The sequence below is a fragment of the Amblyomma americanum genome, chromosome 8 (genome assembly GCF_052857255.1).
Source record: "Amblyomma americanum isolate KBUSLIRL-KWMA chromosome 8, ASM5285725v1, whole genome shotgun sequence".
NCBI classification, from domain to species: Eukaryota; Metazoa; Arthropoda; class Arachnida; order Ixodida; family Ixodidae; genus Amblyomma; species Amblyomma americanum.
The window spans coordinates 97,906,891-97,925,849 of record NC_135504.1 but is presented as its reverse complement, the minus strand read 5'-3'; positions in this window follow the sequence as shown (position 1 = coordinate 97,925,849).

The following is an 18,959-nucleotide window of genomic DNA, read 5'->3' as shown; positions in this document are numbered from 1 at the left end:
AACATAAAAATTACACTCAGGCCTCACATTAGCCACGAACGTCGACATAACATCTGGACGTTACAACAGTCACGGACCTCGACATAACACCTGGACGTCACCCGATGACGTCACGGTACGCGTGCTGGCGTCATGAAATAAACCCGCGTTAGAAATAAAAAATGAAGACTTAAATAGAAACAGATAATTAGGAAATAAAATGAATAAAAACGTGACAAAATTTCAATGAAATGCAGGGAGAAGAAGAGGAAAAGGGCAGGCTTTCGCATCTGCAGACTTAAGGGCAATCCGGTTATTTTTTAAACAGTCATTGACAATGAATAAGCAAAAGAAAAGTCCCGCACAACCACTACTGATAGGACAAAACAAGGAAGGTGTATAGTAAACGTGGTAACCACTCTTGTGGTATTATGTTAACGAATAAATTTTCCCGAGAACGCCAGCGTTTGTCTTTTCTTTAACTACTGTTCATCCAAAGACTGCAACAGGCGCGCTGAAAACATCGTCCATCATCAAGCTCAATCTCTTCCTGAACAGCGCCCATTAAAAAAAAAACTACAAAATATGTGCCTTAATAAATAGGAGATAGTGTAGGGAGAGCACGATGCATCGTCTTAAGAGGCGTGACTGCTATTTAAGCATCGGGTGTAACTGCTGCTCCAATTCATAATGAATAAGCAAAAGACAAGTCCCGCACAACCACCCGGGTTATTCAAGCTTTTTGGCTCGTTGTGACTCGTGGTATAGAGTCAGTGTTCCTGTCCCAAGGTTCGGGCCTTCCCGGACTGAACCGTTGCTGATGCCGCATGCGCAAGTACCGTGCCCTCATGCCTAGAATGCTTCGTTCGTGTTGCGATGCCCGAATGTTCCGGTTGTATGGCAACGAATTTATGCTTCAGGTCCTCTGACATTCACCAGTTTGGTCGCAGTAGGTAACATATCCCCATATATGTGATTCATGAAGCAAGTGCGCAATAGGCAGAGTGGTTTTGGAAAAGGCAGACATTGCGAGCTCCTAATTAGCGAGTTATTCCACTCGGCAGCGGCAGAAGATATTTTCTGCCAGCTTAGACTGAAGGGCAGACCAAGTTTGGAATCTGTTCCGGGGCGTCTGCTCGCTCGTGCACTGCAATGAATTTCCTTTTCGAAAGAACAGCGTGACTCCTCCCATGCTGTGCCTGAAGGTCATGTGGCTCTTAGATTTGACCTCTAACGGGAGGCGTGCCGCATGTGCAAATTCGCGCATGGCAGGTGCCTCGGATATTCATTTTCATCGTCGCACAGCTGATCGCTTGGCATTCACGTCCGGCCCTGCGCTGGCTGCTGCTCGACGATTCGTCCTCGCCAGTTGTGCCGTGTGAGGTGTCACGTGATTCGCTGTTGCGCTTGGCTTGGTTTGGCAGTCACGTACGCGGCTGCGCCCACCGCCGCTCTGGACGCTGGCTCTCGCCCTTATGACATGTGATGAATCACGTGATTTGCTCTCGCTGAAACAATTTGTTCTCGCTGAAGTCTTGCAACAGTAAAGATGAAACAAAGGTAAAACGTGTCTAATCATGCTTTCGTTCTGTATATTCTGGCTCAGGTGAGTTGAGCCAAAGCGACTTCTTTTCCTCCAAGAGAGATTTGGTTCTGTTAGTGTTCCACTACAGGCTGAAAACTGCGTATTGTTCTAATTAAAATCCATTTGAATTAAAAAGCGAGAAATAACCAGTAAGAGAATACATGCGTTTGTGTACCATGTACGTTTGCAGAGCTGGCGCTTCTATTTGTACATGGTTCCTCGCCAAATTCTGTTCAGTTTCTAATAAACCACAGAGTTCGCAGCTGTTCTTGCTGTTTAGTATCAAGGCTACAGTCGACTGTTGTCACTCTTCCGACGTTGCTCTTCCAGAGCGACCTCAAGGTCACGGAGAGATGTTTCGGATGATTCGAACAGATTAACATGGACAAAATCTGAGATCAAGGGTTTTAGCGCTCGCGCACTAAGGATGAAGCTCCTTCTTTGCAGCTGCTCTTTATCCGCCAATTATTAATGCGAAGGCATTATATGGTTATCTCGCGTCAGCAAAAAGTGTAAAAAGTGTCCGCAAAACGTGTCAACAAATTTTGTCCGCACGATCCTGTCGTCTTATATAGAGGGATATAAAGCGGATGTTGAATGAATGTGTTGGTGGGAAAACAATGTAGTAAGAAAGTAAAAATAAACTAAAAATAAAAATAAACTGCAAAATAATAAATGGAATATTAAATAAAACAATTCAAATTAAAAGAATAAAATAATAAAAATAACGATAAACAAAATGAATAATAAACAAAAATAAAAGACAAAAGAAAAACAGCCAAATTTCAAACAACAACAAATATTAATAAAGGAAAAATGGAAGAAAAAGCGGAGAGGAAAAGCCTTTTGCATTTCTGCTCTAAGCAGACTTCAGTGCAATCCTGAAATTTTTTAGCTTCTGTAAACTTTGGTTCCTTACAGAGATGCGTAAAACTTTTTTCCAGTGATTCTCTTTGCGCAGCTCAGCCGGAGTGAGCCGGTCGTGTAAAATAACTGCGTCGCGACTGGACGGTGGTATCCAGAGGTGAGCCATTCCAGGGCTACTGCGCGCTGGTAAGCCACCTTTGCTCAGATACATAATGCCACTTAATCTGTTTGGGCATAATTAGCTTAAGTTAAGGACACAGCAGCGATAGGTGTAACGTTAAGAGACCGGAAGCGGGCATAGCGAGTTAAGGACATCCTAGTCGAAATCAAGAGGAAGAAATGGGCTAGGGCAGGGCATACAATGCGAAGGCAGGATAGCCGCTGGTCCTAAAAGGTAACGGAGTGGATTCCAAGGGATAGTTAGCGCAGCAGGGGGCGGCAGAAGATTAGCTAGGTTGGCGGAGGAGATAAAGAATTTTGCAGGCAAAGGGTCGATGCAGCTGGTAAAGGAATGGGTTAATTGGAGAGACTTGGGAGAGGCATTTGCCCTGCAGTGGGCGTAGTCTGGCTAATGATTATGATGATGAGTGCAGCTGGAGGCCAAGAGGCGCGCATGCGCAGAGTGACCTTGTGAAACGTTGCCAGTGAGCCCGTATTTTACTCTTGATAACTGCAATATTTTGGGACTAGCAGCAAGGTTGATATTGCTTGTGTTGATGTCTGAAGATGATGCACGATGCTTCAGACTGGAACTCTCGCTTCGCTTGCACTTGCAGACCACTGGAGCTCCTCTGCAAGCGGCACGAGCTCCTTCGGGGCAGCTCGAGTTGGTGCAGCTTGCCGAGACCACAGGTGCATTGCTAAGACCGGTTTTTACTCTCTACTAAGCGGGCGCTGAAGTGCGCATGCGCATTATGCTCACCCGCCAACGCGCTGGCTCAGCGCAGCTAGCGTGGCCTAGCGGAGCGCCTTAACGCACGGAAACGTCGCGGGATCTCGTGTTAGCTCAAGATGGCTGCCCTCCGGTTCAACAGCCGCATTTTTTGGAATTCGAATATTTTCTTAAGTATCAAAAAACCCTGGAGCCCAGAGCTAAAAGCAGATAGACTGCCTGACGAGGCTCTGGGCGATGAAAATGACAACGCATCAAGGACATAGAAAATAACTCCTCTAGTCAATCAGGTAATTAAAAGAAATGTCAAGTACCAGAGTTGAAATAACATAGTGCAACACGTTTAAATTAACGTGTTGTTGAGATAAGGTGCGGATGAAAGGCAATTCATTGATAACAACCGAAACAACATAGAGGTCACCTGCAAACCAGAGATCTAATGCGACGAGTTCTACGACGTGCGTGTCTGAGGTTGAGTGTGTCATGTTTTATGAATGTTGCATCGAAAATTCATATTTCCTTGCAAACAAACACAGCAGTACAAAGTGAAATCTTCTTTTAAACGAAGTATTTCTGTCTCTAAAACACTTTATAATGAGTCTGTAGGCAATAAATGGCGCGAACCGTGTTTTTTGTTTTGCAATAAACAATGAGGTGAGATTCTGCTTTGTCGCATTGCAGCAGACCAACAAACGATACTGGAGTGCGGATTCTACGAGCGAACAGTAATCCTTTAAGCCAGATGTGTACAATATTTCTATATATTAAGGGCTTTCAAGTTTTCCTGCCTTATCGCTGCTCTTACCATGTTCATGCGTTTTTGGCACCATCAATGCCAGGCATCGTCACAAGTCGACGGATTCCTGTGGAATACCTTGTCCACGTCTATTCATACACGACTCGCAGCCGGCATACACGACTCGCAGAAGCCCATTCTGCAATAGGAAAGTGGTACGTTAAGCGAAATCGAGTCCTTGATGTCGTCCTAGCACTCCCCACTGCTGCATGCTCCCGTCTCGCGTCTTTAGGACTAATAATAATAATGATTGGTTTTTGGGCGGGAAAGGAAATGGCGCAGTATCTGTCTCATATATCGTTGGACACCTGAACCGCGCCGTAAGGGAAGGGATAAAGGAGGGAGTGAAAGAAGAAAGTGATGGGTTGGAATACGGGCGACTGGCGTAACTGGTGCATCTCATAACACGGACAAGGGGGAAATTAAAGCGACCCGCTCAGGACGCTGCACGCAAGCATGAGGCCAGAGCCCGCAAGCCTGCATCGGGTGGAAAAGCGGGCTCGTAGCGATGATCTAAAACAAAAAGGAATAAAAAGGGAGTAATCTGACCTTTAGCGCAACCCCTACGCTAGGGGACAGCTTACTACCGTTTAATTCCGTGTAGGTGTATTCGTGTTTAGGGTGTAGCCGGAAACGCTCTGCGTAACGAGATGCCAACACCCAGATCTATGCGCCACCGATATGGATGCGAAACGAAGTGGGATTTCATGGTTCACCATCTTTAGAAACTGAGGAGCGCTTACCCCCCCCCCCCCCCCCCCCACGACACACGACGCATGAATGGTCACTGCACCGGGTTATTCCGCGTTCTAAGCAAAAGCCCTTCACTAGAGTTCACCACGTACGCTGATGCGAGTGCAACGGGTCGCATTTACGCAGTAGACATCCCATATCCTGCAACGATATGTTCTGAATGAGATATCGGCATGTGGTGCCGCACCAGTTGCAGCTCTTATTCGTATAACCACTAAGGGCACACGTCCGTTGAATTGGCAATTTGCGGTGTCATTTCTTGTTGACACTGTTCTTATCTTTTCAAGGTTTGATCGTTATCTCTCTGGCAAAGAGTGTTTACTCGCGTATGTTCATTGAGAGCAATGAAAGACGCAGTGGAAAGCTCGAAACATTTCGGCCCCTTGAGAGGTGCCAAAGATACTCTACAATCTCGCTGCGTAGCCTTACTTTTTTATTTCACTTTTATTGAAATGCTGTGATCAAAATTGTGAGATCCCGGTTAACAGCCAAACTTCGCTACCACTATGCGATTCCAGTGCACGCTCAAGAACCCCCAGATGGTCGAAGTTGATCCGGAGCCCTCCATTACCGCGACCTTCGCAGCCCCTTTGCAGCCAAGACGTTAAAAGTCACTTAATACAACAAAAATAGATGTTGACTTTACAGTTGGCCTCTCTAGAACCTGAAGGAAACGCTCCTCGATTTTGGAGCGATGCTCCATTTCTTTAGGAGTAAGAGCTGATCATGGACCTCCATAGAGGTGATGTCAGTAATTGTTTTTGCTTTCTTTTTGCAATGTGAATAAAGTTTACTCGTTCTTGTTATCTCTCCGAGCTACTTAACCCGACGTGCTCTTCGCCTCCGCAGGGAAGGCGACTGGCGCTTTGGATGTCGCACCTCGTCGGCGATGGTCAGGAAATGGGGTCCAGGACCATCCTAACCGCACCTCCGAAGTCTCTGCGTAGCCTGGGTACGTTGGGATTAGTCAGTCTCTCGGATACGCGCCTAAGTATTGCGAACACACGATGTAAACACATCGGAAAACGTTACGTTGGGGGCAAGAATTCTGCGCGCCAGTGCACCTCCAGTCGCCAGGTGCGCTGAAGTAGTTTAAACCGAAACTATAGCCAGGATTTCCTACCCATGGCTCAGCAAACGCGGCAGTATTCTTGGATGCCATTTGTGAAATCCGCGTTGCCATCTATGTCCCCTTAACATGGTTATGATCTGTACACCACGCACGCACACACATCCGGAGATGACGGACGGGGCAGTGACTATCCACGCCTTGCTTCGCTGGCTTGGACGGTGGTGCCCAAGGACACCGGGCGTCAGGGTATGCTAGAAACTGCGTGAGCCATCAATTCCATTAAAGAAACAGTAAACTTGACCCGGCTGGTAAGGATAAAGCACCAATTAGCGAGAGACAGCTGTTGATCTAATTTTAGCTGCCTAACGTACCATACCGAGTTACCCGGTGAATTCCTGTCTATCCACTGTTAATGTAAATACGCGTCCACTGGTGAATAAGTACGCTTTGTATGTTCAGTAAACCTGTATTTTAGCGCAGAACTGCTGCCGCGGTGGCTTTGTGGTTATGGTGCTCGGCTGCTGACACCGTCCGTGTTCGATCCCGGCGGCGGCGGGCGCATTTTTGACCTATGTACTATGCGATTTCAGTGCACGTTACAGAACCCCAGGCGGTCAAAATTATCTGGAGCCCTCCACTCCGGCATCCTTCATAACCTGGATCGCACTGGGAAGTTAAACTCTATATACCATAAACTATGGCTTTCAACTGGATTTGTAGTGACCGAAATAAGGATTTATGTCAGATTTAGGACAGAAAGGCTTGTGGCCATTCATAGTTGATATGGAATAAGGGTGCGTGTTTATAGGGATCTAGGTCTTTTGTGTTTTGTGCCGTTCCAGGTATTGTGGCGTATGCTCAAACAATGCGAAATTATAAACTGTGCCTGTGTCTCGCGTCCTTGGGCTCTGCAGCCTGACGCCAGAACAATTGAGTCGTCAGGTTGGGCCATAAATCACTACTGAACTGTGGCAGTAGTGGCTCAGTAGTATGAGAATTCGGCTGTTTGCCGTGAGCTCAAAATTTTGACCCCAGCATTTAAGTGAAAACGAAATTGAAAAGTGGCGGTGTGAAGAGATTTTACATCACTTTTAGCATGTTCAGCTGAATGGCCTGCTAGCAACCGCAATTTTTTTGACATTATGTATTATTGGTTTATTAATATTTTGTGTTCCTGCTGCCTTGATTGGAGGTGAGAGCTGTGTTTTCCGTAGTCCTGCTCTTGGGAGACAAGAGTACATAGTTGGCCTGGCCCGCCCACCCCAATTCGATCTCGGCCGCGGCGGTCGCATTTTGGTGGAGACGGTGGAGGCCAGTGTACTCTATGACGACAGTGCACGTTACAAAGCCACAGGTGCTCGAAATTTGCCGGAAGCCACCACTGCGGCATCCTTCATAGCCGGTGTCGCCCTGAGACAATTGACTCCATAAACGATAGCTTTCACCTGCATTTGCCTTGAACGAAATATAGATTTAAATCAATTTTACAAAAAGAAAGTAAGGGTAAGGGTTTTTTGGGTGATTAGCTCTTGTGTGGTTTGGGTCGTTTCAGGTCTTGTTGTTTATAAAAGTGACATATTTCGCTTTATGCACTCTGCCTGTATGTATGTAACGCCATCAGTCACCCCCAGTGCACAGAATAACAACCGAAGTTCTTGCGTGAGGTGTCCTCGCGGAGGCATTTGGTAACTAGTGGACAAGATCCCACCTGCTACCTCTTTGAAGCCAAAATTTTGAACTGATTTATGGTGTGGAATTACGTAACATTCTCCGTGCGCAGGCCGGCAGGTTTCCAAGGAGACCGGGTCGCATGAAATGTCTGCGTCGCGAGTGAAGATGCGGTGGGAAAGGCGCCACTGGCTGCCCACACTCTTCCGTCCTCTACACTGTAAGTTGTCACTGTCTAGTGGCGCGGCATGTCGCTGAGAGCTGTGTTCAGTCCTTAAGCACAAGGTTAATGTGTTTTAACCTTGTAACGGGAAGCGAAAGGAGGAAAAGGCCCACGCAGTGGGATTGTTCATGTACTTAAACCAACTCGGTTAAGTCATAATTCGTGACGCACTTTAGAAGAGATGGTGAGGATATCAAAATAGGGTTCTCCGGTAGTGTTCCGATGCTTTTCTCTAATAACTCATTCATGGCTCAAATAAAAATTTGATTGCATGCTGTGCAGTCAATTTATCTTTGCAGTAGTGGCATGAACACAAGCATAAAGCCCTCTAAGCAAAATGTCTCAACAATAGTGCATGCTTATAAGATGCTTGGAACATACTAAACTCTGAAATATAATAAAAAATCTTGCTGTGTGCAATCTTGGAGCACTCCACAACTGTATCCCTCGGTGACCTCCGGCTATTCACTTATAGGTAACGTTTGTTCAAGATAATAGTCAAAATGTCTGGTGTGAGTATGAATTAGTGCCTTTATATGCACATTTGCCGATTGTCACTTTTTGTTGTTTTACTTTCTTTACTCTGCCTTACTCGTTGGTGACGCTACTTATTTACACTTTTTGCTGATAATCATCAGCCTAAGTCCAATTCAGGACCAAGGCCTCTCCCTTGTCTCTCCAATAAACCCCGTTCCTTGCCAGCTGCAGCCACCGTATCCCAGCAAACCTAATCTCATGTGTCAACCTAACATTCTGGAGCCCCCTAGCTGCTACGCTTCCTTTCCCTTTGAATCTAGTCGGCTTCCCTTAAGGACCATTGGTTATCTTGCTTTCGCATTGCATGCCCAGCCAAAGCCCATTTATTCCTCTTGATTTCAATAATTAGTGGCTGTATTTATCTCACACCTAACAGTTGACTAATTACATTATTGAAAACCCTTAGCTGGGATGGAAAATTATTTATTCTATGGTAGCGTGTCCGACTCCCGTCCTAAAAGAAAGCGTATCGATCCCACTTGAGCACAGTTGTTCTTTGCAGCGAAACTGCTTTTTTATGTAACTGCCCTTTCGACCAGTCAGGATATTCTAGTCACCCCGACTGCAGATTTTCAACTGAACTGCATAATACGATAAAATTCAACTATATGGGCCGGTTTGAAACTGCGGTGTGAGTAACAGGTGTAAAAGGGTTTCCAAAAGTACGAGGCGAACGATGGGCGCGGTTCTTAATGCTTAAAGGTGCGGTAAACAAGTAAAAGTTTATCATAGATAGGTTACAGTACAGGAAAAATCTCTGGATGGGAATCACGGTATCTACATTTCAAGATAGGCGTTCTTTTGTATGTAGGCAAGTGAACGAACTCCTGACGCATGTGGCGCAACGGTTTCGGAGGAGGACAGCATCATGTATCTCTGGAGTGCGTTTATCGGTCGTGGTCGTGGCATCATCAAGACGATTCTAAGTGGAAACGTTTTTTTTCCACACCTGAAACACTAGTAATGTCTCACATGAAAAAATAATGCCTCACGGTAGTTCTGATGGTAGACCTCCTTAGTGTGTTCCTTATTTTGGAAGAATGCTTACCCCACATGTCGTTATGTTTACTTAAATGTCCACGCCGATATCACCGGTGGTCAGAATCACCCAAAGTACGAATGTTCATATCACCAGCAGTTAATTAACTATAAACCATTAGAAGGTACATTTCATTTTTGCGTCTTTGCCAGCTGTGACTCCGTCGCGCCTGTATCGCTTCGCTTGGCCTAACTCTCGTGCTGTGTGACGCTGATTGGCGCAACATTCTGCTCGTTTTGCCGCTGCAGGGACGCTTGCGCCCGCTGGTCGACGGCATGGCGCCGGACTCGTGTTTTTACTGCCTGAGAGGCCCTCATGCTCCAGCGCCTTTACGTCCTGGCCAGAACTTATCCACGAAGAGACAGGTGGGTCCACGCTGCGCAGTGTGATATTTTCTATGCTGAGATGGCACTGATGTGCGCCGCTTCGTGTGGCACACTTTCATCGCGTGTGGACGCTTTCGTGGAGATGGTCTGTCTCTGCCACCCTCGACGTTTCTAGTGCAGTGCCGAGGTAAGCGGTGTTTGCTGAAAGGATAACCGGTATGGATAAAGTATGGACAGCTGTATGGGCAACCTGATAGTAACCTGTATAAAATCCTGTATGAACAACCTGAATGGATAAATTATGGATACCTGGATAACTTTATAGGTAACCTGCATGGGAACCTCTATGAGTATCGTGTATGGTAACCTGTATAGAAACCTGTATGAGTAACCTGCATGGCAACCTGTATAGAAACTTGTATGAGTAGCCAGTATAGACAAAGTATGGGTAACCGTGGATACCTGTAAGGATACCTGTTTGGGTAGCCAGTATAGATACCTGTATGGGTAACCTGTATGGAAACCTGCATAGGTACCTGTATGGAAAAGTGAGGCTCAGAACGCGGCATAAAAATCTTTTACCAGAAACCCAGACGTCCCTATTGGGTGTTTGTAGCTCTGAGTGTATGTATGTACACCATGAGGTATTGACAGAATTACGTTAAATGATTCAGCTAGCGGGGTTCAAAACTTTGGCAGCGATGTTACAATTTTTACTCTTCCTTAGTTCTCGGCTGCTCACCAGAAAGAAAGCAGGTTAGATCCCGGCCACGGCGCTCGCATTTCGTTGGAGGCGAAATGCTAGAGCGCCGTGTACTGTGCGATGTCACTGACCACTTAACGAAGCCCAGGTGGTCGAAAAGCCCACCACTACGGTTTCCCTCATAGCCCGAGTCACTTTGGGACGTTAAACACTGTAAGGCATAAACCACTTTTTCGCCTTATTTTACTGACGACTGGAAATATGCAATGAATGCTGGTGTTCCATCAAGCCAGCAGTGAAATTTGGAGGTCACTCGTCAAGGACTATGGTTGGAAAAGCAACTATTCGGGAGCGCTACGGATTCCTTGTTTACAGTGAGGCAAACGGCGAACCTGTCCAGATTTTTGTAGCACTTAGAAGCGTCTTTAGTGATTTGGCATAGATAAGGTGCAAGGTGCCATCGTTCTTGTTGAGAGTGTAAGGCGTTGTCTGGACGATGAGTGACCCCATAATTTGGCGGTCTGACACTTTTTTTTTCGCTGTATCTGCACTTCATCCGATTTAATCTCGTGGCCATTTTTCGCATTTTTTTTCAGTTTGAGTTGCCAGTTGATGATTGTAATGTTTGAAGAGTATATCTCCTGACGTAATCAGTACAAAAACAGCAGTGTAACAGCTGCTTTTTTATTTATTTCGAGCTCTGAGCCTGAACTGCTGCAGAAGCCGTAAGAGAAGTTAGTGAAGAACAAGCTATGATAATGTAGTAATTGTATGCTTCATGCGAGCTAGTGGTCACTTGAGATGTATGCAACCGTGTTTATAATGCTGAAACCCAAACCGAAACTGCGTGCAAAAGGTACAAAAGCTGGAAAGATTTATAGTTTAGAGTGTAGTCATCTTGAAGAAAAAAAATTAGTGGACGCTGAATGTCCTGCCAGGATTGCGATAGCACATGGAACTCATAGAGGCGTTGTCGTTACATTTCCGGTTCGCTGATTCATATTCGTTCACTTCTGATCAGTGACCTCACTTCTGGTCTACACTTCCGGTTTCGCGACCTCCTGTTTGATAACGCCACACGGTATGTGACGCCACTCTTGCTCAGTCATGACCACAAACCACGTTTCATTGATGACTTCATCGTGTGTGACGTCACAGGACTGTGACACCGCTAAATGGCCCGACCATCTCATTATGCTCTCGCATAAATATATTTTAATGGGCATGGTGTAAGAAAGCATTGTCGAATACACATAGCAAAGGCCGACAGTGGACCTGAGTAAAAGGAGCTAAGCTGGACGGGACGTTGTTCATAAGTGGAATAACGCATGGCGTGTGTGCATGGGCGAATCGTGCATCGGGTCCCCTAGAGTTCCAGCGGTACATAGCGTATAGTTTCTCTGCTGGTACTGCTGTGCATGGTTATTTTCCCTGTTTCACTGCGAGGATAAGGCAATGTGAAACTGTAAGGATATGGCAATGTTGTGTTCTGATGCCATGTTGGTTTTTTTTCTTTTTGAGAGAAATAGTAGAATATTGCTGACAGCGGTTTTTTCTCACGCCTTGAACCGTCAAATTCGGTGGTATGTCTCTAGCTGGGCAAAGGAAAGATGGGGCTGTGTATATGAGCGCTGCTTTAATTCTCGACTTCGCTCATTTCTTGCGATTTTAAAGCGAAAGCTTCACTGGCCTAGTCAAGCCAAGATCATCGGCGCCGCAATTTGACCTTGAAGTAGAGGAGCGGTAAAGGAGTGGCAGCCACGTGACATACCACGTCACTTGCCGCAGCTGCAAACGCGCGCCACCGCCGTGCCGACCGCCGCCTTGGCAGCTGTGGCCACGTGACTAAACACGTGACCCTTTCGTTGCTGCAAAAAGGAACGGGCGCCGCTCTCGCGGCATTCGCATTGCAGTTGTCGCTATGCACGAAGCGAGACGGCCGTGGCTCTCTATGTCTACACTATTTCGCTAAACCACGCTCAGCTCAGCTAAACTGCAACCATTTTTTTTGCCAATGAACAAACGCTCCAAATTTTTCAATGCCGACGCTTCAGACGCGAACATCACCCCATTTATTACCGATATTTTTGAACACGATCTTAAAGGCGGCTTTTGTAATTACGACGGTTGAGATTTCAACTCTTTGCCTCCCTCACTCTTTGAGCCCAATCGACGTTTCCTTTGATGTGGCCAATGTTACCGGTGAGTTCCAAACTGTGACTATATTTCATTTATGGTTTATGGGGGTTTAACGTACCGAAGCGACTCGGGTTATGAGGGACGTCGTAGTGAAGGGCTCCAGAAATGTCGACCACCCGGGGTTCTTTAACCTGCACTCACAGCACACAGCACACGGGCCTATAGAATTTTTCCACTATCGAAATTCAATCGCTGCGGCCGGAATCGAACCCGCGTCTTTCGGGTCAGCAGCCGAGCGCCTCGAGGACGTAGGAAAAGTTTAGTCGACCGTAGGCGCGCCGTGCCAGACTGATTCACCAATAGGGAAGATGTCGGGAACAGTCGCTAATTTTTTCAGATTCCTTCGACGGCTGTTTTTCGCCTGTGTAATGGTTCTGTTATCACATACCGGAACAGTACTACGGCTCTATTCATTAGCGTCGTCGGCGATAGCAACTCCGCCAAACTATGACGGCCACAATAGAATTTAGCAATACATTCAGAGTAGTTGCGACACGGTACCATGTACGAGGCAACTAACAAGGTGAACGCCATGTTGGAAATTGCGAGACATCACTACCTCGCAGCAGGCCTGCGCAGAGCAACAGGTCTTCAGCAAGACAGACTTAATTGTGTGCGTAGATCATGTCCGCCGCGGTGGCACAGTTGCTTCCGCTTTCAGCTGCGTTCTTTCCAAATCCCCAGGTGGTCGAAATTATTTCGCAGCCCTCCACTACGTTACCTCTTCTTTCACTCCCACTTACCTCCCTTCCCTCACAGCGCTGTTCGGGTGCCCACTGAGATGGGAGACAAATACTGCATCATTTCTTTTCCTTTTCTCAAAAACTAATAACCAGCTTTCAAAGCCTCACGAACTATGGGTTCAGCAACGTCCACTAGACGAAAATAGCATTCCTGTGACAACTGACAACAATGTATTTAGAAATCGTATACGTCCGTTCCTTCTATTGCACGATTTATAAGCGCATTGAATTCAAACGCGAAAGACAGCAGGCCGAAACCTCAATGTCAGCGTCCGCCGCATTTCTTAGGGGGGAAACGCTAAAGGCGCCTATGTGCTGTGCGACATCAACGCACGTTGAAGAACCCTAGGTGGTGAAAATTAATCCGGAGCACTCTGATGTGGTTTCCTTTGTATCCTATATGTCTCTTCAAAACGTTACTCTAACAATTTGCACCCCGCCGCGGTGGCTCAGTGGTTAGGGCGCTCGACTACTGATCCGGAGCTCCCGGGTTCGAACCCGACCGCGGCGGCTGCGTTTTTATGGAGGAAAAACGCTAAGGCGCCCGTGTGCTGTGCGATGTCAGTGCACGTTAAAGATCCCCAGGTGGTCGAAATTATTCCGGAGCCCTCCACAACGGCACGTCTTCTTCCTTTCTTCTTTCACTCCCTCCTTTAACCCTTCCCTTACGGCGCTGTTCAGGTGTCCAACGATATATGAGACAGATACTGCGCCATTTCCTTTCCCCCAAAAACCAATTACTATTATTAACAACTTTCAACTTTTAGTTTTATGAAGGTTTTCGTTTTAACCTTTTTGAAGCCTGTCTGCTACTTCTAAGATTGCTTGTTGAGATGTTTTCTAGTAGAAATCAGCGTTTGACACATGGCTCTAAAACAATGTTCATATATTTTTCATCAACAAAGACTCCACACCACGCAAGTCACGCATTTCGATTTATGTGAAATGCACTCGCTCCACGTCCTTTGCGATTCAAGCGATCCTTGACGAATCTGATGCGGTCTAAATTGATTTGCAAGCATCATCCACTACGACGGCTTTCACAAACGCTATGCAGTGTCTAGATATTATACCTGACGTACTAGTGCGAAATGAAATATTGAGTTACGATTGTCTCACTTGAGAACCTGAAGAAGCAATTGGTTAGGAGCATTTGTATGCCCTAGAATTTTGTAGTGATGAAGCAAGTAATTTTCCCTTACAAACACTTCTTTAGACAGTCTATATACTACAGTCTATATAGTCTATATACTGTCCATAGCCTTATATATAAAGTGTATTATAGACTCTCTATAGACAAACCCTAAAGAACAGTCTATAGGCAATACAAATCCTATAGACAATCTTTATATTAATGGCCATACACTTTTAGTAGACTTTTGCCAATAGAAGGCAATAGACCCTTTTTGTAAAGTTTTCTTTACCACAAGTGAGTGAGCTTGTTATGCTTTCCAGTTAATTGGCCCGATTTGCTCATTGCCTTTTCAGGAAGGCTACCGGCGCTTTGGATGTGGGCGCTGACCGTAGGCACCCGGGTAAACAGACCCGGGACCATCTTGACCGTAGCTCCGGCAGCCATCCAGCAAACAAGCAAGGTGCGTCATCAACGCACGTTGAAGAGCCCTAGGTGGCGTAAATTAATCAGGAGCCCTCGGCACCCCTCGTATCCTTTATGTCATCGCCGAATCAACCCCGCCTTCACATGTCCGTTGCAGCGCCAGAATACAACAACGTTCTTACCAAAAAACTTGCAAAGAGTTCACCTTTGGCCTTAATGGAAGAACAACGGTATACACTAATCTAATCTTCCATTTCCGTACGTATCGAAAAACGACGAAGTAATTCCATTTACGTAGTCAAGAGTTTGACGAAACGTCGTCTGGTCAGGTAGAGGCATAATAAAAACATAGGGTCACTGACCAAGTCAAAATTTTTAAAGAAACGTATACGTTTCTTTAAAATTTTGACTTGGTCAGTGACCCTATGTTTTTATTAATTCCATTTACAATTTTCGAGCCACTGGTTGGCTGCTTCATACCGCGACACTTCAAAGGACGCGGAGACATAGACCGCCACGCGGGGATCGTTCGGTGCCATTCGGAAAATCAAAAGCGCCCGCCGCTGGGTATGGCTCAGCCAATTGGAGAATAGTCGTTATAAAGGGTGTTTCACCTAAGACTTTACAGGATTTTTAAAACTTGGATTTTTTGAGTTAGAACAACCCTTTTTTCGGCATAGCATTGTCAGTGGTGCAGTGCATCAGGATACAGCTAATATGTGCTAACTAGCAGATTGTGTAACTAATTTGAATAGCTAACTTTTTGACCTACTGTTAGGGTCCTTAATTATTGAGAGGTGTGTAGCCCACCGCAATTAATATCTATATCAGTTTTTATAATTTCGAAAACGATGTTACCCTCGGCGCTGTGACCCAACAAAGTTGGGCTATTTCGATGACTTACGCGCACTGGAGAGGTTGCCTTAGCTCCAAGCTTCTCGAGAGCGCAGGTATTTTGGCGTGATGCAGCCAAAATTTGTTAAAGTTAACTATTCAATATTAGTTAACCAGCCTGCTAGTTAGCGCGCCTTAGCTGTATTCTGATGTAATACACCGCTGACCGTGATACTCCGAAAAAAGCGCTCTTCTAACTCTGTCTATATTTAGAAATTGCGTAGTCTTAGGTGAAACACTCTGTATATCTCTTATCACTCGGACTGTCAAATGTGCATGGATAGAATGTTCATGACTGACCCGTGTGCCCATCACAAGTATATGCTACGACAGGTAGTAGCATATACAGTAACTCTACAGCGCGTGGAAGAGCTTTGCTAAAACTACGCATTTGAACTTACTAAAACCTGGACCCCTTTCTCCAAAAAACAGACAAGCGTTTTCAAAGAGGTAGCAGGGCCCAGAACTACTTTCCCAAAAACTCTGCGCTCCCGAAGCAAACGCTTAACAAAAAAATATTTTTCACAAGGTGAACTTAGCAGCTGCTACTGGGGAAAAAGAAAAAGTTTATTCTGACTCTTCTCGCTGCTAGCCTTGGCTCAAGTGCCGCCATGCCTTGGTTACCACCTGAGATAGCCATCGGGGCACAGAGGTGGGTAAGAATAAAATGGAGCCGGTATATTTACAAATGCCAATGAGAGAAGTCTTGCACCTAGGTAGAAGCTACGTTGAACAATGCGTTCAATTGAAATCTCTTGGAATTCATATACACCCTAATAATCTACATATTGTGTAACCTACCAGGTCATGCTAGTGAATGCGAAGATATTTCTGCATTTTACGTCAACGACGGATATAGGAAAGTCTTTGTCAATCGCATCCGGCTGGCCAAAACTACCTCATCAGTCACGTGACCTACCAAGCGCCCACAAAACTAGAAAAAAGAATGTGGGGTGTGCTGCAAGATTAACGTTGAGGGCGCTTGCAAAGGCACACACAGGGAATCTTTCCACGCAACTATTTCAACTCGATTACTAAAAAAATAACACTGACACAGGAGAGAAATCCTTGTGCATGTACTACTGGAAACATAAGTTTCCGGGACTGCGAACGTTAATTGTAGCTCCACCGTGCTACCGAGTAGTCTGATATTGTGAAACAGAGGAAGGAGCATTTAGGCGTTTAATGCCTTCATACTTAGGTGACTGGGTAGCTGGGTAGTGAGGTGAAGCTACAATAAACGTTTTCCCCTCGTGTCCCGGAAACTTTTGTCCCCAGTAGTACTTACACTGCTCGGAACATACTGGCTGGTTGAAAAATGACAAATATACAGCTGCTGCTGAAAGTGGCACTTTTCTATCAGCGCAAGCTGCACATAGCACAAGAAAAGTGGCAAAAATTAAGAAATAGAAGCGACGTAATTTTTCTACTGACACATGTACTACTGGCGCAGGCTATGGCCTTTGAGGCTGCTGCTGGCGACGGCCGCCTCGCGGAAGGCAGTTCGGTGTGTGTGTGCATAATCTAGCCGATGTGTCCTGAGGTAGAAAAAAACTGGCGAAGAACATAGTTCCTAGAATTGTGGTCGCTCTTGTTCAACCTCTCTCTGACTTTTTTGCAGCAATTACATTCTGTTCAGTGACGTGGTATGTGATTTCGAACGATTCTTGACTGTGCAGATCAGCCAGCGATGTGGGCCCCGACCCGTCTGGAGGGCTGCCTGCAGGAAGCCTTTCCAGAGCTACTACGCGCCAGGGTGAGCATTCGCTGGGGGGGGGGGGGGGGGGGGGGCGAGAAGGCGGCGGCTGATTTTGGTATGCGTGCTTGAGCATAACCGGCTGTGGAGGTGCTGTTACTATAAATTTGCCCGCCTTGCCTGAAACTACACGGCTGCCGCTTTTTTTTTTTATCTCGCCTCTGAAAAGAGGAGTCAGCCAGCCGCGTGGGAGTGGCTCGGCGGCTTCGCTTTCGCTTTTATTTTGTTTTTAGGTAATTCCATGGAAAACTTTCAGTCGCAGACTAGAGCCGCAAATTAGGCCCACGGAAGTAAAAATATGCGTGGACTTTGCTTTCGACGATCGCTACGTATCAACTGCACCAATGGGAGAGCGGCAAGCATCCACGCGGCTGATTGAAGGCACTCCACATGTTGGCTGACTCCAGCTCTTTTCGGCGGTGAGTTAAAAAAAAAAGGCGGTAGTTGGGACGTTTAATCCGATTTAATAAGGAACTCGGCCATACAGGACAAAAGTTTCTAAGAATGCTCGGAACGTGCAGATCGAGCTCCCGCGTTAAATAAACGTGCATGCGATCCTCTTTAGAGCACCTTTAAAGCACGTCTATTCGTTCGAGTGAGTTTCCTGTGCCAGCCAAGAGATAGTTGCTCACCGGATTATGAGAAATAACTTTCTCGAAAATGGAAAGCGATTTTAATCGAACAAGGTTAGTGAGAGATATCCGAATGCACGCGCTTGTGCACTGTGTAGCGTGAAAAAAAAATATTTTCGCAACTTTTATCCAGGGCTGGCGCTTTTATTTAGACGTGGAACCTTACCACCGTTCGCGGTTGTGCCGCCAGTGTTCGGCGGTGCCTTCCGTTGAAACGCAAGGGTGATACGCAGCCACGTGTGAAGTGTAGCCGGGCTATTTCGCGGCCATTGACCGGCTATCTCCCAGCTCAGGTGTTTGCGCGCGAGTACCATGTGCGGTCTTGAGTTGCTTGCTTGCTTTCACGACGTTATTGTAAGCGCTATGGGCGCGAGCGTTTGGCCTTAAAAAAATATGCCATGTGTTTAAACTCTGCTGCGCAAAACTTGTCCCTGCGCTTCTGTCTACTGAAGCGAAAGCTTCACTACGCTAGGTTTTCAAGACAGCAGCGCCAGTGCAGTCACGTGACGGGTGTCACGTGGCAGGTCATGTAACCTACTGACGTTATCACATTCTGCCCACCGTAGCAGGTCGCAACTGCCCCATCGGGCATAGGCGCTTTACAGACAATCTGTTCGGCAGTGTGTGTGGCGTTTGTGCACGTGGCCATGCAACGGAAGCTTACGCTTCTCGCCAGGCTTAACCAAAGTTTAATCCACAGCTAATTATTTCTTGAGGCAAACACCTACAGTAAGAGC